The following is a 20,475-nucleotide window of genomic DNA, read 5'->3' as shown; positions in this document are numbered from 1 at the left end:
TAATTTTGGAACTATTGCTTTCATGAAAAGCAATTCGAAGACCGCAATCTGTTGGGGGGAAGAAGCCCTGTAATGATTTTGAAACGTTTATATTCTGTATTAAATTTGCTGTTCGATAACTCACCTTAAGAAGCCTACGGGAGGCCCCGACATAATTTCCCAAACTACACGAAAGTAAATAGGCCGCATTGGATGTCACAAGAGGCTTATATTTTCATTATACCTGAATAAGGACCGAATAGTTAATGGGTTTCTTAAGATTATTTCGCATTTTATGGCCGGACAATGTTCACATCTTGAACGTTTAACTTGTGTATAAAACGTTGTATCTCTGATAAACGGGACACTCACAGAGTGGCATTCTTGGTGCAGTCGATCTGTTATTTTTCCCGATTAATTTATTATTTAGGAACTTACATTGTGAAGTTGTTTAAAGAAAACTTAGCTGGATAGCAGTTTTCCATGAAGTATTGTCGTAAAAGAGTTATTTCATAGTGAAATTTGGACAAGCCAGAGGGGAGAGAATAGGCTCTGTGGAAGAGTATGCAAATTTTTTATTAGCTTTATTTGATGGAGAAAAACGTAATATATTTGGACTAACAAGTACTGAATTTCTTTACCCTCATATGCGATTACTGTCAGGAACAGTATAGAAAAATATATTTTAAGGAATCGCGTATCACTTGAATTACATTCTTTGTGAAATACGTGTCATAAATTCATGATGAAGTTGTTCCTACGAAAAATTCTCGAGAATCAGATCGAAGCTGGAACCATTCATTAAAATGAAAACAAAACAAAACCAAAATATTAAACCAAATAGTTTTACAAACCAAGGCTTTGTATAACTATTCATCGAGCCCACACTATGGACTTTACTAGTATCAACTTCTATAGGCTTGCTTGTGCAGTCCATAATATTCTAGAACTAAGGAAATGAAGTATAATTCTAGAAATGGTACAGTATTTCTAGATCAGTGGAGTCTATGTGGGAAAAATGTCAACCGAGATAGTGTCTTTAAACGGGCTTAATGTTTGCTGCCTCTCAAACTGTATCTGTTCGGCCTATACCCGATGGTTGTCTATCTTTGTTCTTTCTAAATGCAGCCTAAGAAGGCTCGTCAAACCTTATAATTAGAGGAATAGAGGTTTTAGGGGTAATATGATACACGAGAATCAAATCGAAGAAACGCTTTATTTCGATAGTTTATACAAAAGTTACATGATATGAATGTATTACCAGATGGAACACCCTTCCCAATTCGACACTAATGTGTTGTAAGAAGGTACGACATCTGTTTTGCGATCAGCGAAGTTAAGCTGCATTGGGTGTGGTCAGTAACTGGATGGGTGACCGTCACCGAAGCCTTGTTATACTCTGTCGTATGAAAAGTGTTGCTTAGTTTCATTATGAGAATGTGTTATGTATGTAAATATACACGTAAATAATTAGTAAAATGAGAGGAACTGAATTCTGTGATCGCCTGGAATCCTGCACACCAACAAGAAACCGACTTAATTAACCACTTGCTTATAATACGAGAACAGAGAAAGGGTTCGACGTCACCACCGACGTCAGTTTTTTTTTTTTTAATTCTTCGTTATATAAATTTTGAGTGTAGATTTACATCCATATATACAATATAGTCTCATAATGAAAGAAAAGAAACCTTTCAAAAGCCGAGAGAGAGCATACAAGAGGGAATAAGTCGCGGTCACCTTTCCAGAGTACTGACCACACCCAAAGCAGCTTAACTTCGCTGATCTCAAAACAGCAGTGGCGTCTGCTTAAAACGCCGATATTGACGCAAAATGAAGGTTATTCTATCAAATAATATATACATATTATGTAGCTTTCTTGTGCGGCTGTGAAAAAATTCCGATCGTATAGGGATACGCCTTATACGATCAGTATTTATTTATTTGAGGTCCTTCCTGGTAGAGTGATATGACCACTCGGTTATGCCACTCTACGATGGAATCGGTCTTGGAACTCCTACAGTATCTAGAGGTTGACGCATCAACTCCAAATCAAATCGCCTTAAATTACAATTATATTACTTCCTGCCAAAATCTACTATTCCCAAAACATTTCTGCCACCAACAAATTTCTTCTCTTTATAAAATCACGCATGAAATCTACCTTGAATTATATTACTTGCATAGAAAACATTTCAACAACGATCACCATCGCAAGTACCTTGCCATCGTAGTGGCGATGCGATTTTGTTTTTCTTCTCTTTGTCATGAATGACGACGTCCAATGGAAACAAAGATGGCTGCTTGCGATCGCTGCTGGAAGTCCTCTTGGCTTTTTATTTCAGTTAATTTGGACGACATACTATATTATTTCCAATTTTAATCTCACAGTGACCTCAATAAAAATAGCACGATTTATTTAGTCTCATAAAAATGTCCCTTTAGGTGCCGTAGATTTCTAAATTGGGAGAGTGAAGAGGCAGTCGGGTGGTCACCCTCTTGTTTGATGTTACGCCGAAATGTTGAAATAAAACAGACTTTTCTCAGTAAATAGCCCATTTTTTTCTAATTTAATCTCGTATATATGAATACCTATTAACAAACTGCTACTCTTACAATGACAAGGTTTGACGAGCCTTATTAGGCTGCATTTAGGAGGTACAAAAGATCGATAACCATCGGGTATAAGCGAAGATGATATACAGCAGTTTGAGAAGAAGCAAGCAATAGGCCAGTTTGAAAGACACATCTCGCCTGCCATTTTTCCTACATATAGACTAGTTTAGTTCAGCAATACTGTACCATTTCTAGAATGACAGTTCATTTCCTAATTGCAGAATATTATGGCCTAGACATACAAGTCTCTAGAAAGTTGAGACCAGCTCCTAGTGTGGGCTCGATGAACAGTTATGCAAAAAACTTAGTTTGTAGGACTATTTGCTTTAATATATTTTTGTTAGGTTTGTTTTTGTTTTATTGAATAGATGATGACACCAGATTCCTTTGTACTACAATAATCTTTCGGCAGTTACATAAAATCTTGCGCGGTAATAAGTTTTGATTTCTTATCTCCTGTTTCCTTGCATGCAAATGATATGAACTTTATGTAATTAAATAGAAGTAAGGGGCTTTAAAATGGTGAACTCTTGTCGGAAACAAAAGGGTGACATTTAGTACAACATGGTAATTTCTGATCTGACAGAAAACATTCATTCATTTTCGTAGTCACAAAGAAACAATCTTACGTTGTACAAGCACTACTGGCAATAGGGCTGTGTCGGTAAACCTTCAGTACGCGAGAGAATATTGAAACGTCATTAGAAAACAATGTTAAAAGCACAGAGGAAGCACAGTGACATTTAAATATTATGGTTAATACGAAAAATGTTTGAACGATTATCGGGAAAAGGGAAACATTGAGGAGGAAATTAACTTGACAATTCGAAAAAAAGACGAAAACTTGCAGCCATACTCATCATCACGTCTAGATAGACTCATATGTGTTAAAATAATAGCCTACTGATCAAATGAGAGGAGAAGACATCGTACCGATTATATATATATATATATATATATATATATATATATATATATATATATATATATATATATATATATATATAAAGAGAGAGATAAATAAACTTATATTGAAATGAAAAGCAAAAGACGAAATGCAGCAGCGATCACAAACCATCTTTGTTTAAATTGGATGTATTCAAGACGAAGAGAAGAAAAACAAAATCGCATCGCCACGACGATGGCAAGGTACTTGAGATGGTGATCGTTGTTGAAATGTTTTTTATACAATTAATATAATTCAAGGTGGATTTCATGCGTAATTTTATAAAGAAAAGAGAAGTATTGGTGGCATAAGTGTTTTGGGAATAGTAGATTTTGGCAGGATGTAATATAATTGTAATTTAAGGCGATTTGATTTGGCGTTGGTGCGTCAACCTCTAGATACTGTAGGAGTTCAAGACAGATTCCTTTGTAGAGCGGCATAACCGAGTGGTCATATCTCTCTACCAGTAAGGCCCTAAATAAATAAATACTGATCGTATAAGGCGTATCCCTATACGATCGGAATTTCTTGCAGCCGCACACGAGAGTTCCATGATATAAATATATTACTTGATAGAATAACCTTCATTTTGCGTCGCTAACGGCGTTTTAAGAAGACGCGACTTGGTTTTGCGATCAGTGAAGTTAAGCAGCTTTGGGTGTGGTCAGTAGTCTGGAAAGGTGACCGCCACTGAATCCCTGTCTTACGCTCTCTCTCGGTTTTCAAATGCCTTCTTTTTGTTTAATTATGAAAAGCTTTTGCATATATATATATATATATATATATATATATATATATATATATATATATATATATATATATATATATATATATATATATATGGAACGGAAACGTCTTGTGGTGATTTTGCAAAGCTTTATTAAGGGACATAACTTTGGTCCAGCCCCATCATCACAGCTGCAGAAAGACGAACACACATAAAACATATAATAAAAAGATTCATCATAAAAGCCAAAATAGTTATAATAAAATTAAAAAAAGAAACACAAAGTGGTAAGAGAATGACCATTTCAAGTGAAGGGAAGAAGACGAGGGACTCGAAGAAGCAGCAGCGAAAGGTCCCAAGAACTCGTATGGTTATGCCAGGTAGAGAGGGGTTGCGGTAGTTTCTTTGTTAATTTTGGAACTATTGCTTTTATGAAAAGCAATTCGAAGACCGCAGTCTGTTGGGGGGAAGAAGCCCTGTAATGATTTTAAAACGTTTATATTCTGTATTAAATTTGCTGTTCGATAACTCACCTTAAGAAGCCTACGGGAGGCCCCGACATAATTTCCCAAACTACACGAAAGTAAATAGGCCGCATTGGATGTCACAAGAGGCTTATATTTTCATTATACCTGAATAAGGACCGAATAGTTAATGGGTTTCTTAAGATTATTTCGCATTTTATGGCCGGACAATGTTCACATCTTGAACGTTTAACTTGTGTATAAAACGTTGTATCTCTGATAAACGGGACACTATCACAGAGTGGCATTCTTGGTGCAGTCGATCTGTTATTTTTCCTATTAATTTATTATTTAGGAACTTACATTGTAAAGCTCTTTAAAGAAAACTTAGCTGGATAGCAGTTTTCCATGAATATTGTCGTAAAAGAAACAAATTTCATAAAAATTTGGATAAGCCAGAGGAGAGAGAATAGGCACTGTGGAAGAGTATGCAAAGTTTTTATTAGCTTTATTTGATGGAGAAAACATAATATATTTGGACTAACAAGTACTGAATTTCTTTACCCTCATATGCGATTACTGTCAGGACCAGTATAGAAAAATATATTGTAAGAAATCGCGTATCACTTGAATTACATGCTTTGCGAAATACGTGTCATAAATTCATGATGAAGTTGTTCCTACGAAAAATTCTCGAGAATCAGATCGAAGCTGGAACCATTCATTAAAATGAAAACAAAACAAATCAAAAATATTAAACCAAATAGTTTTACAAACCAAGGCTTTGTATAACTATTCATCGAGCCCAAACTATGGACTTTACTAGTATCAACTTCTATAGGCTTGCTTGTGCAGTCCATAATATTCTAGAATTAAGGAAATGAAGTATAATTCTAGAAATGGTACAGTATTTCTAGATCAGTGGAGTCTATGTGGGAAAAATGTGAACGGAGACAGTGTCTTTAAACGGGCTTAATGTTTGTTGCCTCTCAAACTGTATCTGTTCGGCCTATACCCGATGGTTGTCTATCTTTGTACTTTCTAAATGCAGCCTAAGAAAGCTCGTCAAACCTTATAATTAGAGGAATAGAGGTTTTAGGGGTAATATGATACACGAGAATCAAATCGAAGAAACGTTTTATTTCGATAGTTTATACAAAAGTTACATGATATGAATGTATTACTCGATGGAACACCCTTCCCAATGCGGCACTAATGTGTTGTAAGAAGGTACGACATCTGTTTTGCGATCAGCGAAGTTAAGCTGCATTGGGTGTGGTCAGTAACTGGATGGGTGACCGTCACCGAAACCTTGTTATACTCTGTCGTATGAAATTGTGTTGCTTAGTTTCATTATGAGAATGTGTTATGTATGTAAATATACACGTAAATAATTAGTAAAATGAGAGGAACTGAATTCTGTGATCGCCTGGAATCCTGCACACCAACAAGAAATCGCCTTAACCACTTGCTTGTAATACGAGAACAGGGAAAGGGTTCGACGTCACCACCGACGTCAGTTTTTTTTTTAATTCTTCGTTTTATAAATTTTGGTGTAGATTTACATCCATATATACAATATAGTCTCATAATGAAAGAAAAGAAGAACCTTTCAAAAGCCGAGAGAGAGCATACAAGGGAATCAGTCGCGGTCACCTTTCCAGAGTACTGACCACACCCAAAGCAGCAACTTCGCTGATCTCAAAACAGCAGTGGCGTCTGGTTAAAACACCGATATTGACGCAAAATGAAGGTTATTCTATCAAATAATATATACATATTATGTAGCTTTCTTGTGCGGCTGTGAAAAATTCCGATCGTATAGGGATACGCCTTATACGATCAGTATTTATTTAATTTCAGGGTCCTTCCTGGTAGAGTGATATGACCACTCGGTTATGCCACTCTACGAGGAAATCTGTCTTGGAACTCCTACAGTATCTAGAGGTTGACGCACCAACGCCAAATCAAATCGCCTTAAATTACAATTATATTACTTCCTGCCAAAATCTACTATTCCCAAAACATTTCTGCCACCAACAAATGTCTTCTCTTTATAAAATCACGCACGAAATCCACCTTGTACTATATTAATTGCATAGAAAGCATTTCATCAATGATCACCATCTCAAGCAGTACCTTACCATCGTCTTGGCGATGCGATTTTGTTTTCCTTCTCTTCGACGTCTTGAAACAAAGATGGTTGCTTGTGATCGCTGCTGGAAGTCCTCTTGGCTTTTTATTTCAGTCAGTTTGCACGACATACTATATTATTTCCAATTTCAGTCTCACAGTGACCTCAATAAAAATAGCACGATTTATTTAGTCTCATAAAAATGTCCCTTTAGGTGCCGTAGATTTCTAAATTGGGAGAGTGAAGAGGCAGTCAGGTGGTCGCCCTCTTGTTTGATGTTACACCGAAAAGTCGAAATAAAACAAAGACTTTTCTCAGTAAATAACCCATTTTTTATATTTTAATCTCGTATATATGAATACCTATAAACAAACTGCTACTCTTACAATGACAAGGTTTGACGAACCTTATTACGTTGCATTTAGGAGGCACAAAAGATCGATAACCATCGGATATAAGCGAAGATGATATACATTAGTTTGAGAAAAAAGAAGCAATAGGCCAGTTTAAAAGACACATCTCGCCTGCCATTTTTCCTACATATAGACTAGTTTAGTTCAGCAATACTGTACCATTTCTAGAATGACAGTTCATTTCCTAATTGCAGAATATTATGGCCTAGACATACAAGTCTCTAGAGAAGTTGAGACCAGCTCCTAATGTGGGCTCGATGAACAGTTATGCAAAAACTTAGTTTGTAGGACTATTTGCTTTAATATATTTTTGTTAGGTTTGTTTTTGTTTTATTGAATAGATGATGACACCAGATTCCTTTGTACTACAATAATCTTTCGGCAGTTACATAAAATCTTGCGCGTTAATAAGTTTTGATTTCTTATCTCCTGTTTCCTTGCATGCAAATGATATGAACTTTATGTAATTAAATAGAAGTAAGGGGCTTTAAAATGGTGAACTCTTGTCAGAAACAAAAGGGGGTCATTTAGTACAACATGGTAATTTCAGATCTGACAGAAAACATTCATTCATATTCGTAGTCACAAAGAAACAATCTTACGTTGTACAAGTACTATTGGCAATAGGGCTGTGACGGCAAACCTTCAGTACGCGAGAGAATATTGAAACGTCATTAGAAAACAATGTTAAAAGCACAGAGGAAGCACAGTGACATTTAAATATTATGGTTAATACGAAAAATGTTTGAACGGTTATCGGGAAAAGCGAAACATTGAGGAGGAGATTAACTTGACAATTCGAAAAAATACGAAAACTTGCAGCCATACTCATCATAACGCCTAGATAGACTCATATGTGTTAAAATAATAGCCTACTGATCAAATGAGAGGAAAGACATCATACCGATTATATATATATATATATATATATATATATATATATATATATATATATATATATATATATATATATATATATATATATATATATATAAAGAGAGAGAGATAGTAAACTTATATTGAAATGAAAAGCAAAAGACGAAATGCAGCAGCGATCACGAACCATCTTTGTTTAAATTGGATGTATCCAAGACGAAGAGAAGAAAAACAAAATCGCATCGCCACGACGATGGCAAGGTGCTTGAGATGATGATCGTTGTTGAAATGTTTTCTATACAATTAATATAATTCAAGGTGGATTTCATGCGTGATTTTATAAAGAAAAGAGAAGTGTTGGTGGCAAAGTGTTTTGGGAATAGTAGATTTTGGCAGGATGTAATATAATTGTAATTTAAGGCGATTTGATTTGGCGTTGGTGCGTCAACCTCTAGATACTGTAGGAGTTCAAGACAGATTTTGTAGAGCGGCATAACCAGTGGTCATATCTCTCTACCAGTAAGGCCCCTAAATAAATAAATACTGATCGTATAAGGCGTATCCCTATACGATCGGAATTTCTTGCAGCCGCACACGAGAGTTCCATGATATAAATATATTATTTGATAGAATAACCTTCATTTTGCGTCGCTAACGGCGTTTTAAGAAGACGCGACTTGGGTTTTTGCGATCAGTGAATTTAAGCAGCTTTGGGTGTGGTCAGTAGTCTGGAAAGGTGACCGCCACTGAATCCCTGTCTTACGCTCTCTCTCGTTTTCAAATGCCTTCTTTTGTTTAATTATGAAAAGCTTTTGCATATATATATATATATATATATATATATATATATATATATATATATATATATATATATATATATATATATATATATATATATATATATATATATGGAAGAAACGTCTTGTGGTGATTTTGCAAAACTTTATTAAGCGACATAACGGGGGTCCAGCCCTATCATCACCATAGCTGCAGAAAGACGAACACACATAAAACATATAATAAAAAGATTCATCCTAAAAGCCAAAATAGTTATAATAAAGTAAAAGAAAGAAACACAAGGTGGTAAGAGAATGACCATTTCAAGTGAAGGGAAGAAGACGAGGGACTCGAAGAAGCAGCAGCAGCGAAAGGTCCCAAGAACTCGTATGGTTATGCCAGGTAGAGAGGGGTTGCGGTAGTTTCGTTGTTAATTTTGGAACTATTGCTTTTATGAAAAGCAATTCGAAGACCACAATCTGTTGGGGGAAAGCCCTGTAATGATTTTTGAAACGTTTATATTCTGTATTAAATTTGCTGTTCGATAACTCACCTTAAAAGCCTACGGAGGCCCCGACATAATTTCCCAAACTACATTTGAAAAAGTAAATAGGCCGCATTGGATGTCAAAGAGGCTTATATTTTCATTATACCTGAATAAGGACCGAATAGTTAATGGGTTTCTTAAGATTATTTCGCATTTTATGGCCGGACAATGTTCACATCTTGAACGTTTAACTTGTGTATAAAACGTTGTATCTCTGATAAACGGGACACTATCACAGAGTGGCATTCTTGGTGCAGTCGATCTGTTATTTTTCCCTATTAATTTATTATTTAGGAACTTACATTGTAAAGCTCTTTAAAGAAAACTTAGCTGGATAGCAGTTTTCCATGAAGTATTGTCGTAAAAGAGTTATTTCATAGTGAAATTTGGATAAGCTAGAGGAGAGAGAATAGGCACTGTGGAAGAGTATGCAAATTTTTTATTAGCTTTATTTGATGGAGAAAAGCGTAATATATTTGGACTAACAAGTACTGAATTTCTTTACCCTCATATGCGATTACTGTCAGGACCAGTATAGAAAAATATATTGTAAGAAATCGCGTATCACTTGAATTACATTCTTTGTGAAATACGTGTCATAAATTCATGATGAAGTTGTTCCTACGAAAAATTCTCGAGAATCAGATCGAAGCTGGAACCATTCATTAAAATGAAAACAAAACAAATCAAAAATATTAAACCAAATAGTTTTACAAACCAAGGCTTTGTATAACTATTCATCGAGCCCACACTATGGACTTTACTAGTATCAACTTCTATAGGCTTGCTTGTGCAGTCCATAATATTCTAGAACTAAGGAAATGAAGTATAATTCTAGAAATGGTACAGTATTTCTAGATCAGTGGAGTCTATGTGGGAAAAATGTCAACCGAGATAGTGTCTTTAAACGGGATTAGTGTTTGTTGCTTCTCAAACTGTATCTGTTCGGCCTATACCCGATGGTTGTCTATCTTTGTACTTTCTAAATGCAGCCTAAGAAGGCTCGTCAAACCTTATAATTAGAGGAATAGAGGTTTTAGGGGTAATATGATACACGAGAATCAAATCGAAGAAACGTTTTATTTCGATAGTTTATACAAAAGTTACATGATATGAATGTATTACTCGATGGAACACCCTTCCCAATGCGGCACTAATGTGTTGTAGGAAGGTACGACATCTGTTTTGCGATCAGCGAAGTTAAGCTGCATTGGGTGTGGTCAGTAACTGGATGGGTGACCGTCACCTAAGCCTTGTTATACTCTGTCGTATGAAAAGTGTTGCTTAGTTTCATTATGAGAATGTGTTATGTATGTAAATATACACGTAAATAATTAGTAAAATGAGAGGAACTGGATTCTGTGATCGCCTGGAATCCTGCACACCAACAAGAAACCGACTTAATTAACCACTTGCTTATAATACGAGAACAGGGAAAGGGTTCGACGTCACCACCGACGTCAGTTTTTTTTTTTAATTCTTCGTTTTATAAATTTTTCGTGTAGATTTACATCCATATATACAATATAGTCTCATAATGAAAGAAAAGAAACCTTTCAAAAGCCGAGAGAGAGCATACAAGAGGGAATCAGTCGCGGTCACCTTTCCAGAGTACTGACCACACCCAAAGCAGCTTAACTTCGCTGATCTCAAAACAGCAGTGGCGTCTGGTTAAAACGCCGACATTGACGCAAAATGAAGGCTATTCTATCAAAAAATATATACATATTATGTAGCTTTCTTGTGCGGCTGTGAAAAAATTCCGATCGTATAGGGATACGCCTTATACGATCAGTATTTATTTATTTGGGGTCCTTCCTGGTAGAGTGATATGACCACTCGGTTATGCCACTCTACGAGGAAATCTGTCTTGGAACTCCTACAGTATCTAGAGGTTGACGCACCAACGCCAAATCAAATCGCCTTAAATTACAATTATATTACTTCCTGCCAAAATCTACTATTCCCAAAACATTTCTGCCACCAACAAATGTCTTCTCTTTATAAAATCACGCACGAAATCCACCTTGTACTATATTAATTGCATAGAAAGCATTTCATCAATGATCACCATCTCAAGCACTTTACCATCGTCTTGGCGATGCGATTTTGTTTTCCTTCTCTTCGTCTTGAATGGTTGCTTGTGATCGCTGCTGGAAGTCCTCTTGGCTTTTTATTTCAGTCAGTTTGCACGACATACTATATTATTTCCAATTTCAGTCTCACAGTGACCTCAATAAAAATAGCACGATTTATTTAGTCTCATAAAAATGTCCCTTTAGGTGCCGTAGATTTCTAAATTGGGAGAGTGAAGAGGCAGTCGGGTGGTCACCCTCTTGTTTGATGTTACACCGAAAAGTCGAAATAAAACAAAGACTTTTCTCAGTAAATAACCCATTTTTTTATATTTTAATCTCGTATATATGAATACCTATAAACAAACTGCTACTCTTACAATGACAAGGTTTGACGAGCCTTATTACGTTGCATTTAGGAGGCACAAAAGATCGATAACCATCGGATATAAGCGAAGATGATATACATTAGTTTGAGAAAAAAGAAGCAATAGGCCAGTTTAAAAGACACATCTCGCCTGCCATTTTTCCTACATATAGACTAGTTTAGTTCAGCAATACTGTACCATTTCTAGAATGACAGTTCATTTCTAATTGCAGAATATTATGGCCTAGACATACAAGTCTTTAGAGAAGTTGAGACCAGCTCTAGTGTGGGCTCGATGAACAGTTATGCAAAAACTTAGTTTGTAGGACTATTTGCTTTAATATATTTTTGTTAGGTTTGTTTTTGTTTTATTGAATAGATGATGACACCAGATTCCTTTGTACTACAATAATCTTTCGGCAGTTACATAAAATCTTGCGCGTTAATAAGTTTTGATTTCTTATCTCCTGTTTCCTTGCATGCAAATGATATGAACTTTATGTAATTAAATAGAAGTAAGGGGCTTTAAAATGGTGAACTCTTGTCGGAAACAAAAGGGCGACATTTAGTACAACATGGTATTTCAGATCTGACAGAAAACATTCATTCATTTTTCGTAGTCACAAAGAAACAATCTTACGTTGTACAAGTACTATTGGCAATAGGGCTGTGACGGCAAACCTTCAGTACGCGAGAGAATATTGAAACGTCATTAGAAAACAATGTTAAAAGCACAGAGGAAGCACAGTGACATTTAAATATTATGGTTAATACGAAAAAAATGTTTGAACGGTTATCGGGAAAAGCGAAACATTGAGGAGGAGATTAACTTGACAATTCGAAAAAATACGAAAACTTGCAGCCATACTCATCATAACGCCTAGATAGACTCATATGTGTTAAAATAATAGCCTACTGATCAAATGAGAGGGAGAAGACATCGTACCGATTATATATATATATATATATATATATATATATATATATATATATATATATATATATATATATATATATATATATATATATATATAAAGATAGTAAACTTATATTGAAATGAAAAGCAAAAGACGAAATGCAGCAGCGATCACGAACCATCTTTGTTTAAATTGGATGTATTCAAGACGAAGAGAAGAAAAAACAAAATCGCATCGCCACGACGATGGCAAGGTGCTTGAGATGGTGATCGTTGTTGAAATGTTTTCTATACAATTAATATAATTCAAGGTGGATTTCATGCGTGATTTTATAAAGAAAAGAGAAGTGTTGGTGGCAGAAGTGTTTTGGGAATAGTAAATTTTGGCAGGATGCAATATAATTGTAATTTAAGGCGATTTCATTTGGCGTTGGTGCGTCAACCTCTAGATACTGTAGGAGTTCCAAGACATATTTTTGTAGAGCGGCATAACCGAGTGGTCATATCTCTCTACCAGTAAGGCCCCAAAATAAATAAATACTGATCGTATAAGGCGTATCCCTATACGATCGGAATTTCTTTTTATTTACACACGAGTTCCATGATATAAATATATTATTTGATAGAATAACCTTCATTTTGCGTCGCTAAAAGGCGTTTTAAGAAGACGCGACTTGGGTTTTGCGATCAGTGAAGTTAAGCAGCTTTGGGTGTGGTCAGTAGTCTGGAAAGGTGACCGCCACTGAATCCCTGTCTTACGCTCTCTCTCAGTTTTCAAATGCCTTCTTTTGTTTAATTATGAAAAGCTTTTGCATATATATATATATATATATATATATAATATATATAATATATATATATATATATATATATATATATATATATATATATATTTATATATATATATATATATATATATATATATGGAACGGAAACGTCTTGTGGTGATTTTGCAAAACTTTATTAAGCGACATAACGGGGTCCAGCCCTATCATCACCATAGCTGCAGAAAGACGAACACACATAAAACATATAATAAAAAGATTCATCCTAAAAGCCAAAATAGTTATAATAAAGTAAAAGAAAGAAACACAAGGTGGTAAGAGAATGACCATTTCAAGTGAAGGGAAGAAGACGAGGGACTCGAAGAAGCAGCAGCAGCGAAAGGTCCCAAGAACTCGTATGGTTATGCCAGGTAGAGAGGGGTTGCGGTAGTTTCGTTGTTAATTTTGGAACTATTGCTTTTATGAAAAGCAATTCGAAGACCGCAATCTGTTGGGGGGAAGAAGCCCTGTAATGATTTTAAAACGTTTATATTCTGTATTAAATTTGCTGTTCGATAACTCACCTTAAGAAGCCTACGGGAGGCCCCGACATAATTTCCCAAACTACATTTGGGACAAAGTAAATAGGCCGCATTGGATGTCACAAGAGGCTTATATTTTCATTATACCTGAATAAGGACCGAATAGTTAATGGGTTTCTTAAGATTATTTCGCATTTTATGGCCGGACAATGTTCATTCTTGAACGTTTAACTTGTGTATAAAACGTTGTATCTCTGATAAACGGGACACTATCACAGAGTGGCATTCTTGGTGCAGTCGATCTGTTATTTTTCCTATTAATTTATTATTTAGGAACTTACATTGTAAAGTTTTTTAAAGAAAACTTAGCTGGATAGCAGTTTTCCATGAAGTATTGTCGTAAAAGAGTTATTTCATAGTGAAATTTGGATAAGCCAGAGGAGAGAGAATAGGCTCTGTGGAAGAGTATGCAAATTTTTTTATTAGCTTTATTTGATGGAGAAAAACGTAATATATTTGGACTAACAAGTACTGAATTTCTTTACCCTCATATGCGATTACTGTCAGGACCAGTATAGAAAAATATATTGTAAGAAATCGCGTATCACTTGAATTACATTCTTTGCGAAATACGTGTCATAAATTCATGATGAAGTTGTTCCTACGAAAAAATTCTCGAGAATCAGATCGAAGCTGGAACCATTCATTAAAATGAAAACAAAACAAAACCAAAATATTAAACCAAATAGTTTTACAAACCAAGGCTTTGTATAACTATTCATCGAGCCCACACTATGGACTTTACTAGTATCAACTTCTATAGGCTTGCTTGTGCAGTCCATAATATTCTAGAACTAAGGAAATGAAGTATAATTCTAGAAATGGTACAGTATTTCTAGATCAGTGGAGTCTATGTGGGAAAAATGTCAACCGAGATAGTGTCTTTAAACGGGCTTAATGTTTGTTGCCTCAAACTGTAGCTGTTCGGCCTATACCCGATGGTTGTCTATCTTTGTACTTTCTAAATGCAGCCTAAGAAGGCTCGTCAAACCTTATAATTAGAGGAATAGAGGTTTTAGGGGTAATATGATACACGAGAATCAAATCGAAGAAAACGTTTTATTTCCGATAGTTTATTACAAAATTTACATGATATGAATGTATTATCCTGCACACTGATGGAACACCCTTCATTGTATAATTATCCAATACTAGTATTCACTAAAGAATACAATTTGAAATCGTATCACAAGACTATCAACCAATGTGTGAAACCAATTTGAGAAAATAAACGGCACTAATGTGTTGTAGACAGAAGGTACGACATCTGTTTGCGATCAATATAAGTTAAGCTGCATTGGGTGTGGTCAGTAACTGGATGGGTGACCGTCACCGAAGCCTTGTTATACTGATGTCGTATGAAAAGTGTTGCGTAGTTTCATTATGAGAATGTGTTATGTATGTAAATATACACGTAAATAATTAGTAAAATGAGAGGAACTGAATTCTGTGATCGACTGGAATCCTAATCACATCAACAAGAAAAAGCCGACTTAATTAACCACTTGCTTATAATACGAGAACAGGGGAAGGGTTCGACGTCACCACCGACGTCAGTTTTTTTTTTAATAATTCTTCGTTTTATAAAAATTTTCGTGTAGATTTACATCCATATATACAATATAGTCTCATAATGAAAGAAAAGAAACCTTTCAAAAGCCGAGAGAGAGCATACAAGAGGAATCAGTCGCGGTCACCTTTCCAGAGTACTGACCACACCCAAAGCAGCTTAACTTCGCTGATCTCAAAACAGCAGTGGCGTCTGGTTAAAACGCCGATATTGACGCAAAATGAAGGTTATTCTATCAAAATAATATATTTATATTATGTAACTTTCTTGTGCGGCTGTGAAAAATTCCGATCGTATAGGGATACGCCTTATACGATCAGTATTTATTTATTTTTTCCTTGGGGTAGAGTGATATGACCACTCGGTTATGCCACTCTACGAAGGAATATGTCTTGGAACTCCTACAGTATCTAGAGGTTGACGCACCAACGCCAAATCAAATCGCCTTAAATTACAATTATATTACTTCCTGCCAAAATTTACTATTCCCAAAACATTTCTGCCACCAACAAATGTCTTCTCTTTATAAAATCACGCATGAAATCCACCTTGAATTATATTAATTGCATAGAAAACATTTCAACAACGATCACCATCTCAAGCACCTTGCCATCGTCTTGGCGATGCGATTTTGTTTTCTTCTCTTCGTCTTGAATGACGACGTCCAATGGAAACAAAGATGGCTGCTTGATCGCTGCTGGAAGTCCTCTTGGCTTTTTATTTCAGTCAATTTGGACGACATACTATATTATTTCCAATTTCAGTCTCACAGTGACCTCAATAAAAATAGCACGATTTATTTAGTCTCATAAAAATGTCCCTTTAGGTGCCGTAGATTTCTAAATTGGGAGAGTGAAGAGGCAGTCAGGTGGTCACCCTCAGTATGATGTTACACCGAAAAGTCGAAATAAAACAAAGACTTTTCTCAGTAAATAGCCCATTTTTTTTATATTTTAATCTCAATATGAATACCTATAAACAAACTGCTACTCTTACAATGACAAGGTTTGACGAGCCTTATTACGGCTGCATTTAGGAGGTACAAAAGATCGATAACCATCGGATATAAGCGAAGATGATATACATTAGTTTGAGAAAAAGAAGCAATAGGCCAGTTTAAAAGACACATCTCGCCTGCCATTTTTTTTATAGACTAGTTTAGTTCAGCAATACTGTACCATTTCTAGAATGACAGTTCATTTCCTAATTGCAGAATATTATGGCCTAGACATACAAGTCTCTAGAAAGTTGAGACCAGCTCCTAGTGTGGGCTCGATGAACAGTTATGCAAAAACTTAGTTTGTAGGACTATTTGCTTTAATATATTTTTGTTAGGTTTGTTTTTGTTTTATTGAATAGATGATGACACCAGATTCCTTTGTACTACAATAATCTTTCGGCAGTTACATAAAATCTTGCGCGTTAATAAGTTTTGATTTCTTATCTCCTGTTTCCTTGCATGCAAATGATATGAACTTTATGTAATTAAATAGAAGTAAGGGGCTTTAAAATGGTGAACTCTTGTCGGAAACAAAAGGGCGACATTTAGTACAACATGGTAATTTCAGATCTGACAGAAAACATTCATTCATTTTCGTAGTCACAAAGAAACAATCTTACGTTGTACAAGTACTATTGGCAATAGGGCTGTGACGGCAAACCTTCAGTACGCGAGAGAATATTGAAACGTCATTAGAAAACAATGTTAAAAGCACAGAGGAAGCACAGTAACATTTAAATATTATGGTTAATACGAAAAATGTTTGAACGGTTATCGGGAAAAGCGAAACATTGAGGAGGAGATTAACTTGACAATTGAAAAAAACGAAAACTTGCAGCCATACTCATCATAACGCCTAGATAGACTCATATGTGTTAAAATAATAGCCTACTGATCAAATGAGAGGAGAAGACATCGTACCGATTATATATATATATATATATATATATATATATATATATATATATATATATATATATATATATATATATATATATATATATATATAAAGAGAGAGAGATAGTAAACTTATATTGAAATGAAAAGCAAAAGACGAAATGCAGCAGCGATCACGAACCATCTTTGTTTAAATTGGATGTATTCAAGACGAAGAGAAGAAAAACAAAATCGCATCGCCACGACGATGGCAAGGTGCTTGAGATGGTGATCGTTGTTGAAATGTTTTCTATACAATTAATATAATTCAAGGTGGATTTCATGCGTGATTTTATAAAGAAAATAGAAGTGTTGGTGGCAGAAGTGTTTTGGGAATAGTAGATTTTGGCAGGATGCAATATAATTGTAATTTAAGGCGATTTCATTTGGCGTTGGTGCGTCAACCTCTAGATACTGTAGGAATTCCAAGACATACTCCTTCGTAGAGCGGCATAACCAAGTGGTCATATCTCTCTACCAGTAAGGCCCCTAAATAAATAAATACTGATCGTATAAGGCGTATCCCTATACGATCGGAATTTCTTTGCAGCCGCACACTAGAGTTCCATGATATAAATATATTATTTGATAGAATAACCTTCATTTTGCGTCGCTAAAGGCGTTTTAATAAGACGCGACTTGGGTTTTTGCGATCAGTGAAGTTAAGCAGCTTTGGGTGTGGTCAGTAGTCTGGAAAGGTGACCGCCACTGAATCCCTGTCTTACGCTCTCTCTCGGTTTTCAAATGCCTTCTTTTGTTTAATTATGAAAAGCTTTTATACATATATATATATATATATATATATATATATATATATATATATATATATATATATATATATATATATATATATATATATATATATATATATATATATATATATATATATATATATATATGGAACGGAAACGTCTTGTGGTGATTTTGCAAAACTTTATTAAGCGACATAACGGGGTCCAGCCCCATCATCACCACAGCTGCAGAAAGACGAACACATAAACATATAATAAAAAAAGATTCATCCTAAAAGCCAAAATAGTTATAATAAAGTAAAAAAAAAAAAGAAACACAAGGTGGTAAGAGAATGACCATTTCAAGTGAAGGGAAGAAGACGAGGACTCGAAGAAGCAGCAGCGAAAGGTCCCAAGAACTCGTATGGTTATGCCAGGTAGAGAGGGGTTGCGGTAGTTTCTTTGTTAATTTTGGAACTATTGCTTTCATGAAAAGCAATTCGAAGACCGCAATCTGTTGGGGGAAGAAGCCCTGTAATGATTTTAAAACGTTTATATTTGTATTAAATTTGCTGTTCGATAACTCACCTTAAGAAGCCTTTATTAGGCCCTGAGGTTTAGGAGGCATAATTTCCAAACTACATTTGGCACACGATCAGTAAATAGGCCGCATTGGATGTCACAAGAGGCTTATATTTTCATTATACCTGAATAAGGACCGAATAGTTAATGGGTTTCTTAAGATTATTTCGCATTTTATGGCCGGACAATGTTCACATCTTGAACGTTTAATTTGTGCATAAACCGTTGTATCTCTGATAAACGGACACTATCACAAGAGTGGCATTCTTGGTGCAGTCGATCTGTTATTTTTCCTATTAATTTATTATTTAGGAACTTACATTGTAAGTTTCTTTAAAGAAAACTTAGCTGGATAGCAGTTTTCCATGAAGTATTGTCGTAAAAGAGTTATTTCATACTGAAATTTGGATTTAGCCAGAGGGAGAGAATAGGCACTGTGGAAGAGTATGCAAATTTTTTATTAGCTTTATTTGATGGAGAAAAACGTAATATATTTGGACTAACAAGTACTGAATTTCTTTACCCTCATATGCGATTACTGTCAGGACCAGTATAGAAAAATATATTGTAAGAAATCGCGTATCACTTGAATTACATTCTTTATTGAAATACGTGTCATAAATTCATGATGAAGTTGTTCCTTTAGAAAAATTCTCGAGAACCAGATCGAAGCTGGAACCATTCATTAAAATGAAAACAAAACAAAACCAAAATATTAAACCAAATAGTTTCACAAACCAAGGCTTTGTATAACTATTCATCGAGCCCATTTTATGGACTTTACTAGTATCAACTTCTATAGACTTGCTTGTGCAGTCCATAATATTCTAGAACCAAGGAAATGAAGTATAATTCTAGAAATGGTACAGTATTTCTAGATCAGTGAGTCTATGGGGAAAAAATGTGAACCGAGATAGTGTCTTTAAACGGGCTTAATGTTTGTTGCCTCAAACTGTAGCTGTTCGGCCTATACCCGATGGTTGTCTATCTTTGTACTTTCTAAATGCAGCCTAAGAAGGCTCGTCAAACCTCATAATTAGAGGAATAGAGGTTTTAGGGGTATACACACGAGAATCAAATCGAAGAAACGTTTTATTTCCATAGTTTATACAAAAGTTACATGATATGAATGTATTATTCGATGGAACACCCTTCCTAATGCGACACTGATGTGTTGTAAGAAGGTACGACATCTGTTTTGCGATCAGCGAAGTTAAGCTGCATTGGGTGTGGTCAGTAACTGGATGGGTGACCGTCACCGAAGCCTTGTTATACTCTTGTATGAAAAGTGTTGCGTAGTTTCATTATGAGAATGTGTTATGTATGTAAATATACACGTAAATAATTAGTAAAATGAGAGGAACTGGATTCTGTGATCGCCTGGAATCCTGCACACTGTGATGGGTCGTTTTACCACCACTACAATACACTTGTATAATTATCCAATACTAGT

This window comes from Macrobrachium rosenbergii, chromosome 41 (genome assembly GCF_040412425.1).
Source record: "Macrobrachium rosenbergii isolate ZJJX-2024 chromosome 41, ASM4041242v1, whole genome shotgun sequence".
NCBI classification, from domain to species: domain Eukaryota; kingdom Metazoa; phylum Arthropoda; class Malacostraca; order Decapoda; family Palaemonidae; genus Macrobrachium; species Macrobrachium rosenbergii.
Note: the sequence above shows the minus strand (reverse complement) of the source record.